The sequence below is a fragment of the Schistocerca cancellata genome, chromosome 1 (genome assembly GCF_023864275.1).
Source record: "Schistocerca cancellata isolate TAMUIC-IGC-003103 chromosome 1, iqSchCanc2.1, whole genome shotgun sequence".
In the NCBI taxonomy this organism is placed as follows: Eukaryota; Metazoa; Arthropoda; class Insecta; order Orthoptera; family Acrididae; genus Schistocerca; species Schistocerca cancellata.
This window is the reverse complement of record NC_064626.1, coordinates 843,815,456-843,827,908: the sequence shown is the minus strand read 5'-3', so window position 1 is coordinate 843,827,908 and position 12,453 is coordinate 843,815,456.

Below are 12,453 nucleotides of genomic sequence, written 5' to 3'. Positions count from 1 at the left end.
GTGTGAAGGTTCTCTCCTTCTTGAACTAGGACAATATCATCAGAAATATGATGAATCCAGAAAAGAGATACACATGTTCAGAGTGTGGAAAAAGCTATAGTTATAACAAGACTCTGCGGGAACATGTATCACAGGTACATCCAGGAAAGTCAAATGATATCGCTCCACAGTTAAAAGTGCTAAAGTTTTATAAATATTTGTGTAGTTTATGTGGCAATCAGTTCAACCATGAGCGCAATGTAATGTGCCACGAAAGAAAGGAACGTGGATTGGAAAATAGTTTTATGAAAGTGAAATGCCCATTGTGCGATATTTCAGTTCTTTCGAAGAAAAACGATTATGATCACTTGTCAATGAAACATGGTGTGTCGATAGCATCTGAAGAGACTGAATTTGCATCTTTCCAGGAATTCAGTGAGTGGAAGAAGGAGACTGAGAGAAAAACGTTGTCACTTTACGTCAAAAAGTGTGGGTCGTATCGTACTTCGAACAATGTCAATCGGCATTCCTTAGTATGCCATCGTTCAGGACAATATGTATCCAAGAGTAAAGGTATTCACCACATGAAAATCCAAGGCACTAACAAAATGGGAGGTGTATATGTCCTTCCAGCATTGAAGTAACCGAAGCTGGAGATGGTAGCTGCAAAGTAAAATACGTGGTTACTCATGTAGATCATCAAAATGGTGTTAGACATTTAGATTTGACAGAAGAAGAAAGAAACACGTTAGCCGTTAACATCGCAAACAAGGTACCATTGCAAGCGATACTCGACAAAGTAAGAGACACTTTATCTGATTCCATGCTAGAGCGTATCCATCTACTGACGAAAAAAGATTTATACAACATTGAGCAGTGTAATAATTTACGTTCCGAGGTCATTAGACATAAAGACGATGGCATCAGCGTAGAAGCGTGGGTAAATGAAATCAGTGCTAGCGATAATGGTTCAAATGGCTCTGAGCACTATGGGACTTAACTTCTGAGGTCATCAGTCCCCCAGAATTTAGAGCTACTTAAACCTAACTAACCTTAGGACATCACACACATCCATGCCCGAGGCAGGATTCGAACCTACGACCGTACGGTCGCGCGGTTCCAGACTGTAGCGCCTAGAACCGCTCGGCCACCCAGGCCGGCGCTAGCGATAATCCCTGTGTTTTATTCTACAGACCACAAGATACAAGCAGCCAAAGTTATATTCTCCTGAGAAGTGAAGACTTTGTCCTCATCATTATGAACAATGATCAATGTGAAATTCTGAAGAAGTACGGCAGAGAGTGTATTTGTATCGATGGAACTCATGGAACTAACGGTTATCGTTTCGAGTTAATTACACTTCTTGTGCTTGACGTCATGAGACAAGGTTTTCCTTGTGCTTTTCTTATCTCAAACAGCTCTGATCAAGAAGTGCTGTCATTATTTTTTAATGAAATAAAGACTAGAGTAGGAAAAGTACGCCAGCCGAAATGGCCGTGTGGTTCTAGCCGCTGCAGTCTGGAACCGCGAGACTGCTATGGTCGCAGGTTCAAATCCTGTCTCGGACATGGATGTGTGTGATATCCTTAGGTTAGTTAGGTTTAACTAGTTCTAAGTTCTAGGGGACTAATGACCTCAGAAGTTGAGTCCCATAGTGCTCAGAGCCATTTGAACCATTTGAGGAAAAGTACGTCCTCAAGTGTTCATGTCAGATTTAGCTGAGTCTTTTTACAATGCTTGGCTTTTACAGATGGAAGAACCTGTGAGAAGACTTTATTGCTCGTGGCATATAGACAGGTCATGGAGGAAAAATATATGTATTAAAATCAAATCAAAGGAAAGACAAGTTGAAACTTATAAGCTAGTGAGGAGTTTAATGCAGGAAAGAGACGTCATAACATTTGAGTACGTATTTCCTTTAGCTCTGGAGCGCGTGGTTTCAGATCCTGTAAAAGCTGAGTTTGGGTTCCACCTCCAAGAACATTATGCTAAAAAGCACCAGGTGCTGGGCATATTGTTTCAGAGCCAACAGTGATATCAATACAAACATATATATTGAAAGGATGCATCGAACAATAAAATACATATATTTGCGTGGAAAACATGTAAAACGAGATGACAGATCCATTCATGCATTTATGAGCTTCGTCAGGGACAAATTACATGACAGGCTCATTATTCTGACCGAGGGAAAACTGACAAGCAAACTCCAGGATATTCGCTCAAAGCATAACTTAAGTTCTGAGGTGGTTCAGGAACGCACAGTTGAAGAGGGAAAAGGCTGGCTTATACCATCTACTTCTGAGGTGGGTGTCACTGATTTTGTACAGCCAAATGTGCAAGACTGCAGCTGTAAATTGATTTGTATTGACTGTCAGGCCTTTATACATCAGTATACATGCTCGTGCATAGATTCGAGTATCAGATGGAACATGTGTAAACATATTCACTCTGTCTGCCTATACAAAACAAATCAGTCATCCAGTTCAGTGAACGTCAGTAGTTTTCGTGATGTTAATGATGACGAGGATATATTATACATTTATGAAGAAGGGGAATCAGTAGTAAGTGAAAAAGAAAGTATATTGGTCCAACTCAGCAGAGGAAATATTGAATTTCCAGATTTAACTTAGGAGAAGGAGAACATGAAGAGAAAATTTGCTGAAGTGATTGACACAATATCTTCTCCAGGGCAACTGGAAGTTTTAAAACGCCAGCTGTCAAGCTTGAAAGCTACATTAGCTGCTGTTGACTCCAATAAAGATGATAAAGGAATTGGCCCCTGCACTGCTTCATCAAGAAGGGAACAAAATATACAGCCTCATAGACGATTGTTCTCTACAAAGAAGAGGAGGAAAATAGTGCACCATTTCGAGAAACCAAGTACAGCTGAGGCACAAGACATTACTGTTTCTCTATTACAAGACAGTCAATAGATATAGACGTTTATACAGTGAAAATTTACCTTACCTAATTCCTTTGTTTGTGACGTTTCTTAATATTTTGCAGTTCACATCGTAATTATGCTGTTGCTTTTAAACTTCAGTCAGTGGCGTAAGAATGACTATCATCCATTATTAATTATGAAGAAATTAATTTAAATCAGTGCTGTATATTTGGCTTTCTTGTTTAATAGTTTTATTTTCTGCTACATTCGTGATTAAAACAGTAAAAATTTATAATACAGTAAGTAAAAGGTCTCCTTTTCACAAAGTGGCTCGCTTGTCAGACGCAGTTGCGTGTCTGACGTCATCAGCTACCTCGTGCATCTTCGGTTCTTTCCGTGAAAGGTCGCTCGGCTCGAACGAACGAACCGGGCTTCAGCAGGGGCGCCCCGACCCCTGGTTGGCGGAGTCCTAGTAGGCTTGCCCTACTTTGCCTGTGGTTTATTCTTCTCTTTTGATTTGTGTCTTCATGTGGCCCTTCTCAGGTTTGTGAAACTTCTTGGCGTCTGCACTGCAGACACTGGGCCGTCTTCGCTGCTCCCGGCGCAGACGGCGTAGGGAGTGCCTTATTTCGACGGCTGCTGAGCAGCCACCGGTGCGGCGGTCATCACTGCTTCCGCAACTCTCTGCAGCATGTCGGCAAGGTGTGTTACCTTGTCGATTGCCGCAGAGAGTGCGGAAATTGCTGCAGCCAGCCCTCCTTCTTGCGCTGTTGTAGTGGCGCCTTGGCTGGTTGATGCCGGGTGACGTGAGGCAGCTGGCGCGTTACCACGCCTTTCGCCTCCCGTCGCTGCGTTGTCTTCTCTGCGCGCCTTCCCTTGGACGTGGTAGGCACGCTGCTCCTCGGGTGTGCGCTCGCGCGCATGTTTTCTGACGCGAGTGCGCCAGCTTCTGTTACCCTCTTCAGTGGGGGCCAAGTTGGCAGCATTTGCTGCCGGCATCTGTCTTGCGTGTGCCGGCCGCCTCGCCGTCTTTGCGCCTGGGCGCGGACGGCGGAGGGGGCGGTCGGCAGTCGTTGTGGCCTGCTGCCCGTTTTGGCGAGCTATTGCGGTTTTGAAAACTTCGCAGCCGCGGTAGCTCGCCACGTGTGGGCCATTGCAGTTAGCACACTTGGGCGCGTGCGACCTCGGTAGCGGACACAGTCTGCTGGCATGGTCCCCGGCACACTTCACGCACTTCTCGGGGAAGGAGCAGTGGCGAGCCACGTGCCCCATCCCCTGGCAGCAGAAGCATTGTACCAGGCCCCTCTTCTGTTTCAGGTTTTCGACGGTGACCTTTGTGTTGGCCACCCTCGTCACCTGGTAGAGCCACCTGTTTTCCGGTGTATCGGTGGCGATTACCAGAAGTGACGGAGACTCTTTGTGACTGACGTGCGACTTCATACGCATCACATTGCGCATGCGGAAGTCGAGCTCCGTCAGTTCTTCTTGTAGCAGCTCGGGTTGAGCTGCTATGGGTAGTCCTTTGAAGACTATCTTCAGTAGTCGCTCGGGGGCGGCGGCGTGTGTGTACCAGTGGAGGCCCTGGTTTGACACCTCGCTCGTCACCCGGATGTAGTCTTCGGTGTTAGCGACTTGTAGCCGCACAAGGTTCCCTGTTGCAGCTCGCAGGGTGAAGTCGGCAGTCGTCCACTGCCTCACGAGCTGCAGGAACCCTTTATAGTCTTCTGCCACCCCGAAGACTATGGGCGGCGGCCTCCGGTGTGACCGTCCGGTGGTAGGGACGGCTTCTTCATCATCTTCATCATGCGAGCGGCCTGCTTGGGCAGCGGCCGTAGGCACCGGCTGCACGGATGTAGGCTGCTCGGTCTTCTCTTCGACCACAAGCGCCCCATAACAGTTTGCGGTCGATGTGGGCGGCGGTGAAGGCGTCGTCCTGGGTCTGGCCGCACGTTTCGACATGACGGTCGTCCAGGTCGCTCCCGCACCGCTGTCATCAGGTAGGGCGCGTCTTCTGCCCCCGTTTGTAGAGACAGCGAGCTGCCTCCTCTTCTTGGGCGTCTTTTTGGCACCGGTTGCTGCGGTGGTATAAGACCTCTTGCAACGCTCGCCTGCTGGGCATTGCTGCATGCTGGCCTTTATTCTTTGCGCCCTCTCATCGGCCGGGAGTGCGTCGTGCACTATGATGTCGTCTTCTCCAGATACGTCGTCCATGTCGTAGTCCGTGGACGGTGGCCGGGTCGTTCTTCGCGGCGGGTCAGACGGGGCCGCCGGGGGAGCACGCTCCTCCGGACGGCGGTCTGCCACACCAACATCTCCAGTCGTCTTAGTTGGGGGGGGCCAGATAGGGCCATCGACCGAGCAGGCTCGGCCGAATGGCGATCTGCCACACCCATTGCTCTACTGAGCGATCCTCAAAACTCCAGGCGTGCCCACGACATCACTGCTCACTGCCGGAGCGACGACTGCCGAGGCGTTGTTCAGCTCCAGTGCTGTAGTTGCTTGTCGCTCTGTGGACTCAAGTCAATTGTCACCAGAGACTGAAAAGGCAAGTTACGTGTCACTTCGTGTTGACATACAGGGCAAAATAAATGAATCGCCAATATTAACCAGTGAACAAACCCTAGATTTATATAAAATTCTGATGCAATATGAAGAAGTATTTTCCGATCGTCCCGGTAGTATTAGCGATTATGTATGTAAATTTAAAATCAAAGATAGTACTCCATTTTTCTGTAAGCCTTATCCAATACCGGTAAGTTTAAAAGAAGCAGTGAAGGAAGAAATTGACAATATGATTGACAATAACGTAATAGAACGTAGCTCTAGCGTCATGAATAACCCCTTGGTAGTAATAAACAAAACTATACCCAATTCTGAACTCAACCAGCTCCCTTCCCTGCCCAGTAGGAGTAAATGTGTACCAGCCCCTGATCCGGCCAGTAATGGAATATGCGTGCCCTGTCTGGGGATACGAGGCAAAGCAGCATCTGGACAAACTCCAGAGGCTGCAGAACCGTGCCCTCAGGAGGGCATTGCATTTAACTCTTGGATTCCCCATAGATGATCTGCACGCAGCAGCTGAAATCCCACTCCTGAGAGAGTGTTTCCAAGATCTGGCAAGGGCCTTCTATGAGGGTTCTTCCAGATCAGGAAACGCCTTCATCCACTCCACAGGTCAGTATGACATGTCCCGCGACAAGCACAAGTGCCCCATGACGATCTTCGAGGATTAAGTCGAAGAGAAAATCCCAATATCCAATCCCTAATCCTGCTCTTTCCCATACAACACCAATCATCTCGCCAACCTCAGGCAAGTACCAGACACAAACAGAACAATCATCACATTTCACAGACACCAAAAAACTACAGATATAATCACACACACACGTACACAGGGGAATATAAGCCGAAAGGCTACAAACTCCCCCTCACACTTCCCCAAAAAGGGGAAAGTAACAGATGAGAGCAGCAGCAGTAGTAAAAAAAGGCTACAGGAGGTGTGTGGTTAGTAGTAGATGCAAGTACTTTGAATAAGCATATAGAGACAGAATGAGACACCCATTAACATCGATCAATTATTGTGCAAATTTGAGAAAGCAAAGTATTTTAGCACGATGGACCTGACTGCTGGATATTGGCAAATTTATTTACATCCTGAATCAAAGAACTATACAGCTTTTCTATTTGATGGGAAGTCGTATCATTTAATGTGTTACCATTTGGGATAAATATCTCAGTATCTGTGTTTATACGTGCACTGGACGAGGTGTTAGGAAGTGAATTGTTAAAGGATTTAATAATATATGTTGATGATATACTAGTAATCTCATCTACCTGGGAAGACCTGCCTGACCTTGAGTAAAACTCTGAAAAGGTCTAAATAAATAGGTATTACAGTAAAATTATCTAAATCGCACTTTGCGAGGCAAGAGCTCAAGCTTTTCGGGCATATTGTAGGAGTGCAAGGAATTAGACCAGATCTGTAACGTATGAAGGCCATTAAGGAGTGTCGACCCCCTAGAAACATAAGACAATTGAAGGGATTTATTGGAATGGCTGAGTACTATAGACAATATTTGCTAAGTCAAGAGCTGAATGACCCAAGACTTTTATGTTTATTAATGAAGGGAGTACTGTGGGTTTGGGATCAAGAGGCCAATGATGCATTTGAAAATGTAAAAAGAGCACTTGTCGAATCACCCATATTACACCATTCGGTTATAGGTGAGCCACTTAAAATTTCAACAGATGCATCCGACTGTGGTATAGCAGCAGAACATTTCCAAGGAGAGTGGGGTTAGGAAAGTACAAATCACAGATCTATAGCTTTTGCTAGTTGGAGTCTCAGCAAACACATGAATTAAACTATACAGCCACAGCAAAAGAGCTATTAGCAATAGTATGGGATATCCAAAAATTCCAAACACTAGTATGGGGGTCATAAAAAATATATATCACCAAGCGCTATCCTTTTTAATGAGTAGTCGGTTATTACATAGTAGATTAATGCGGTGGATGATATTCCTACAGGAATATGACATTAAAATACAGTATATAAAAGGTTCTGAAAATATCGTACCTGATGCTTTGTCTAGGTTACCTGTAGGCATGAAAGAGTTAAAACATGTGGAAGGGCCCGGCGTAATGTTTGCGATTAACTTTTTGACAGTAGAATATCCACATAATAGGGTACAAGAAATGGCTTGAAGAATAACAGAAAACATCCATCATGATACCTATTTTACAGAAATATATACTAGTTGTAACAAGAATTCCTTAACTCTTAAGCAAGTAGGGAGGTGTAAAATTATAGGACATAATTTGGAGAGACAGTATAACATCTCGACGGTGGCGTTTATGCATCCTGAAATTAATGGTGGATGAGATGCTGTGGTATGTTCATACTGGATATGGACACTTCAGAATAAAGAAATGTATCATGTGTATGAATAAATTCTATTATTTTAAGAAACTAGGACATAAAGCAGCATCTTTAATTATAGCTTGTGAAACCTGTCAGAAGGTAAAAGAGAGTAACACTCATGTTAAAGACAAAATGTATCCAATAATTCCTAAGGCATTACACGATCTTACAGCAGTGGATCTCTTCGGACCAATTCTGAAAGGGAAGGGAGGAGTATTGTACATTTTTGTCCTCATAGAGTGTTGGTCGAAGTATGTTAGGTTGTATCCTATTAAGAAAGCAAATACACCAACCGTGATTCACTGTCTGTAACAATACTTTCTCGAGGAAGGCAAACAAAAATGATTTGTTACAGACAATGGACCACAGTTTGTGAAAGAATTTTTAGTGTGGGAAGATGTTCAGCAAGTATTAATCTCCAACTATAATTTATCTTCCAATTCGATGTGAAAGGGTTATGAAAGAAATTGGGATATTATGCTGCACATATTGCCATGAAAAACATGTCATGGGCGTAAAAAGTTAAAGACTTTGAGCTTATTTTAAATGAATTACCACATTTATCAACTGGATTAAAACCTTTGGAAGTAATAGGCAAACCCTTTGTGGGAGAACCCCTTATTAAATTTTTTTGCTTGGCCGGAACAAACTACTGTGGATTACAAACTTAATCAGACATTAGTTTCTAAGAACTTGGTTGAAAGGGCACAACAGCGAGTAAGTAGACATAATGAGAAAGCTACCGAACTTCAATACAAGGTCGATGACTTGGTTGTAATAAAACAGCATCTAAGTTACCAACAACCATTAAGAGTTTAGTTTCAGACAAGGCACAATTTAAACATAATTTAAAAGAATTTTTGATGGCCAACTCCTTCTATTCCATCCATGAGTTTCTCAACAAGTGCAGTAGACCATTTTAATGAAAATTTATTAACTTTAATTTTTGACAAAGCAGATGTAAGTATTAAACCTGTAAATGTTAAAAGTTTAAATTTAATTCATGTACATAATTTTATTGTTTATTGACTGAGGATCATTAAAATTAATGAAACTCAAGTTTTTCTAATTACAGTTTTGTAAGGTGTTTATCTGACATGTTCCACACCAAGGAGGATTCCCTCTTTTATGGGTCTATGGAATGAATAATTAATCTAATCTGATCTAATCTTCAGAGCTCTGCCCTGAAGAGGGAGACACACAAACTTTTCCTTAAGTATGAAGGACCTTACTGAGGACAAGGGGTGATACACCCCAAAGCCATAGTTTTAGTAGATCCTATAACGGGATCAGAAAAAGGAAAATACAATGTAAAAGACCTAAAGATGTATATCTCCCAGGGACGTTAACATTCTGTGTTAATGGGCAAAGTGATGACCGTCAGATCCATAGTTGTTTTCGGTGTTTCTTCTGCAATAAAATTTTTCTGCACCGAATTCCCCCAACTTCTTACACTATCCCCCTACTTCTTATACTATTCCATTATCCACCATTAGAGAAACATACCAGTGTGGAAGTGCGATAACAGCACCCAAAACTGCTCCTGGTATGTGATTAAGTTGTCTTCACAATCCACTCTAGTCAGCGGTGGTCTCGATTGTAATGTCGACAGCAGCCAACACGGCTTCTGGAGGAGTGTGCCTGCTAGGTATTTGAAAGAAGTCATCCTCTGTTGGAGGAGTGTGTCTGCTAAATATTTGGAAGAAGCTGTCCTTGGTTGTTAAAGAATTGTGCCATTAAAATTGCTACACCAAGAAGAAATGCAGATGATAAACGGGTATTGATTGGACAAATATATTATACAAGAACTGACATGCGATTACATTTCCACGCAACTTGGGTGCCTAGATCCTGAGAAATCAGTGCCCAGAACAACCACCTCTGGCCATAATAATGGCCTTGATACGCCTGGGCATTGAGTCAAACAGAGCTTGGATGGCATGTACAGGTACAGCTGCCCATGCAGCTTCAACACGATACCACAGTTCATGAACAGTAGTGACTGGCATATTATGATGAGCCAGTTGCTCGGCCACCATTGACCAGATGCTTTCAGTTGGTGAGAGATCTGGAGAATGTGCTGGCCAGGGCAGCAGTCAAACATTTTCTGTATCCAGAAAGGTCCGTACAGGACCTGCAACATGTGGTCATGCATTATCCTGCTGAAATGTAGAGTTTTGCAGGGATCGAATGAAGGGTAGAGCCACGGGTCGTAACACATCTGAAATGTAATGTCCACTGTTCAAAGTGCCGTCAATGCGGACAAGAGGTGACTGAGACGTGTAACCAATGGCATCCCATACCATCACGCCGGGTGATACACTAGTATAGTGACGACGAATACACATTTCCAATGTGGGTTCACCGTGATGATGCCAAACACAGATGTGACCATCATGATGCTGTAAAGGGAACCTGGATTCATCGGAAAAAATGACATTTTGCCATTCGTGCACCCAGGTTCATCATTGAGTACACCATCACAGGTGCTCCTGTCTGTGATGCAGCATCAAGGGTAACCGCAGCCATGGTCTCCCAGCTGATTGTCTATCCTGCTGCAAACATCATTGAAATGTGTGTGCAGATGGTTGTTGTCTTGCAAACGTCCCCATCTGTTGACTCAGGGATCGAGACGTGGCTGCATGATCCATTACAGCCATGCGGATAAGATGCCTCTCATCTCAACTGCTAGTGATGTGAGGCCATTGGGATCCAGCAAGGCATTCCATATTACCCTCCTGAACCCACCGATTCTATATTCTGCTAACAGTCATTGGATCTCGACCAACGCGAGCAGCAATGTCGTGACACGATAAAACACAATCACGATAGGCTACAATGCGACCTTTATCAAAGATGGAAATGTGATGGTACGAATTTCTCCTCCTTACATGAGGCATCACAACAACATTTCACCAGGCAATGCCGGTCAACTGCTGTTTGTGTATGAGAAATCGGTTGGAAACTTTCCTCATGTCAGCATGTTGTAGGTGTCACCACTGGCGCCAACCTTGTGTGAATTCTCTGAAAAGCTAATCATTTGCATATCACAGCATCTGTCAGTTAAATTTCGCATCTGTAGTATGTCATCTTCATGGTGTAGCAATTTTACTGGCCAGTAGTGTATTTTAGTCATCTTCATGCTCCGCTCTAGTCAGCAGTAGTCTCGATTGTAATGCCGACAGCGGCCGACATGGTCTCCACGTTTAGTTAGGTCTTATTTTTCCATAGCCAGCCAGTCTCTCCTGCCATCCACGTATAGTTAGGTCTTATTTTTGTCTAGCCAGCCACTGTCTCCCCCCATCCACGTATAGTTAAGTCTTATTTTTTCCTTAGCTATTCTTTGAAAGTAATCTTTTATTCAGTTGGTCTATGCAAACCTGGCTGCGAAGGTCTTAATAAACTGTGAAAGATCTTAGAATTATAGAAGATACGATATTGTATGAATAATTGCATAATTGTGATAATATGATACATAATTTTATACTTAATGCAGAATGTTTTTTACCCTTTTATAAAATGTGATGTAAGTGGGAGGGTTTGTATCAAATTTGAAAGGGGTGAGTAGTGTAAGTAATAGCATGATTTACACCAACAGATAAATCATGACTAACACTAAACACACATCACAACTTCCAGACAACCCTCAGAGACAAGTGTGACTGATTCTTCACCATTTGCCATTCCATAGGTGTTGCTAAGATTTTTCTTCGGGGACCTCAAGGGTGAAGGTGAGAATGTTCGTTCTGCAGGAGACGTTTTAACACCATACCTCCTTTGGCTTCTCACTCAAGTACTGGTGAGGTAGGGATCCTGGGGACGGGAGGGTGGAAAGGGTTTCCTGTCTTTGGGGCTATCTTCTTTCTCTTCTTTGATCTTTACAACCATTTCTACTTTTTCCTTTCTTACTTCCCATTTGAGTACCTGTCTACCTTTCCCTCTTTACATATTCATATACTTCTATTGCTGAAGTCCTTCTTATTTTATTTTCTGTGGTTTCCAATAACCTTCAACTTATTTCATATAAGTAAGCAAAGAACAATGATCATTCCATATCGCCTATATGCATAAGTATAAAAGAACTATGCTAATTTTACATCAAGTATACCTAAGTAGGAAGTGTGAGCAAGGAAAGAAAACATAAGCCAGAGAGGTCAGTTTAACAAATATTCTGATAAATTTGAATTGTAGGATGATTGTTGGACTCTTATAGCTTGAGTAAAATATATTGAATAGAGTATATAGGCTTGGTTAGAAGTTGTTGAGTAAAGGACACTAGGGTATGAAATGAAGTATTAAGAAGCAAGTGTAAAGTGTGAAATAGTTTTTTAATTTTACCAGAGAATATTTAATTATAGTGTACATAAAGATGTATACTAGGGCATAGAGCCAAGAGGCCTACTCATAAAGTATAAGGAGGGCGCACCCAGCATTTATTGGATATAAAGGGCAGATAGGTAGACCTAAGAAAGGCTGACCTGTACTGTGTTAACAGGGGCGCCAAGAAGGGATTAACCTGTACCATAGGAGAATAGGAATTTAAAGGGATGTACCTGCTGAAATGTAAGGAGGAAGGGCACTCATAAGGTCAACCCACGTGTAAGGTATAGATGCTGATCCGAGGGGAGAAGGACAGTATCGTGGCAGAAGTCACACATATTGT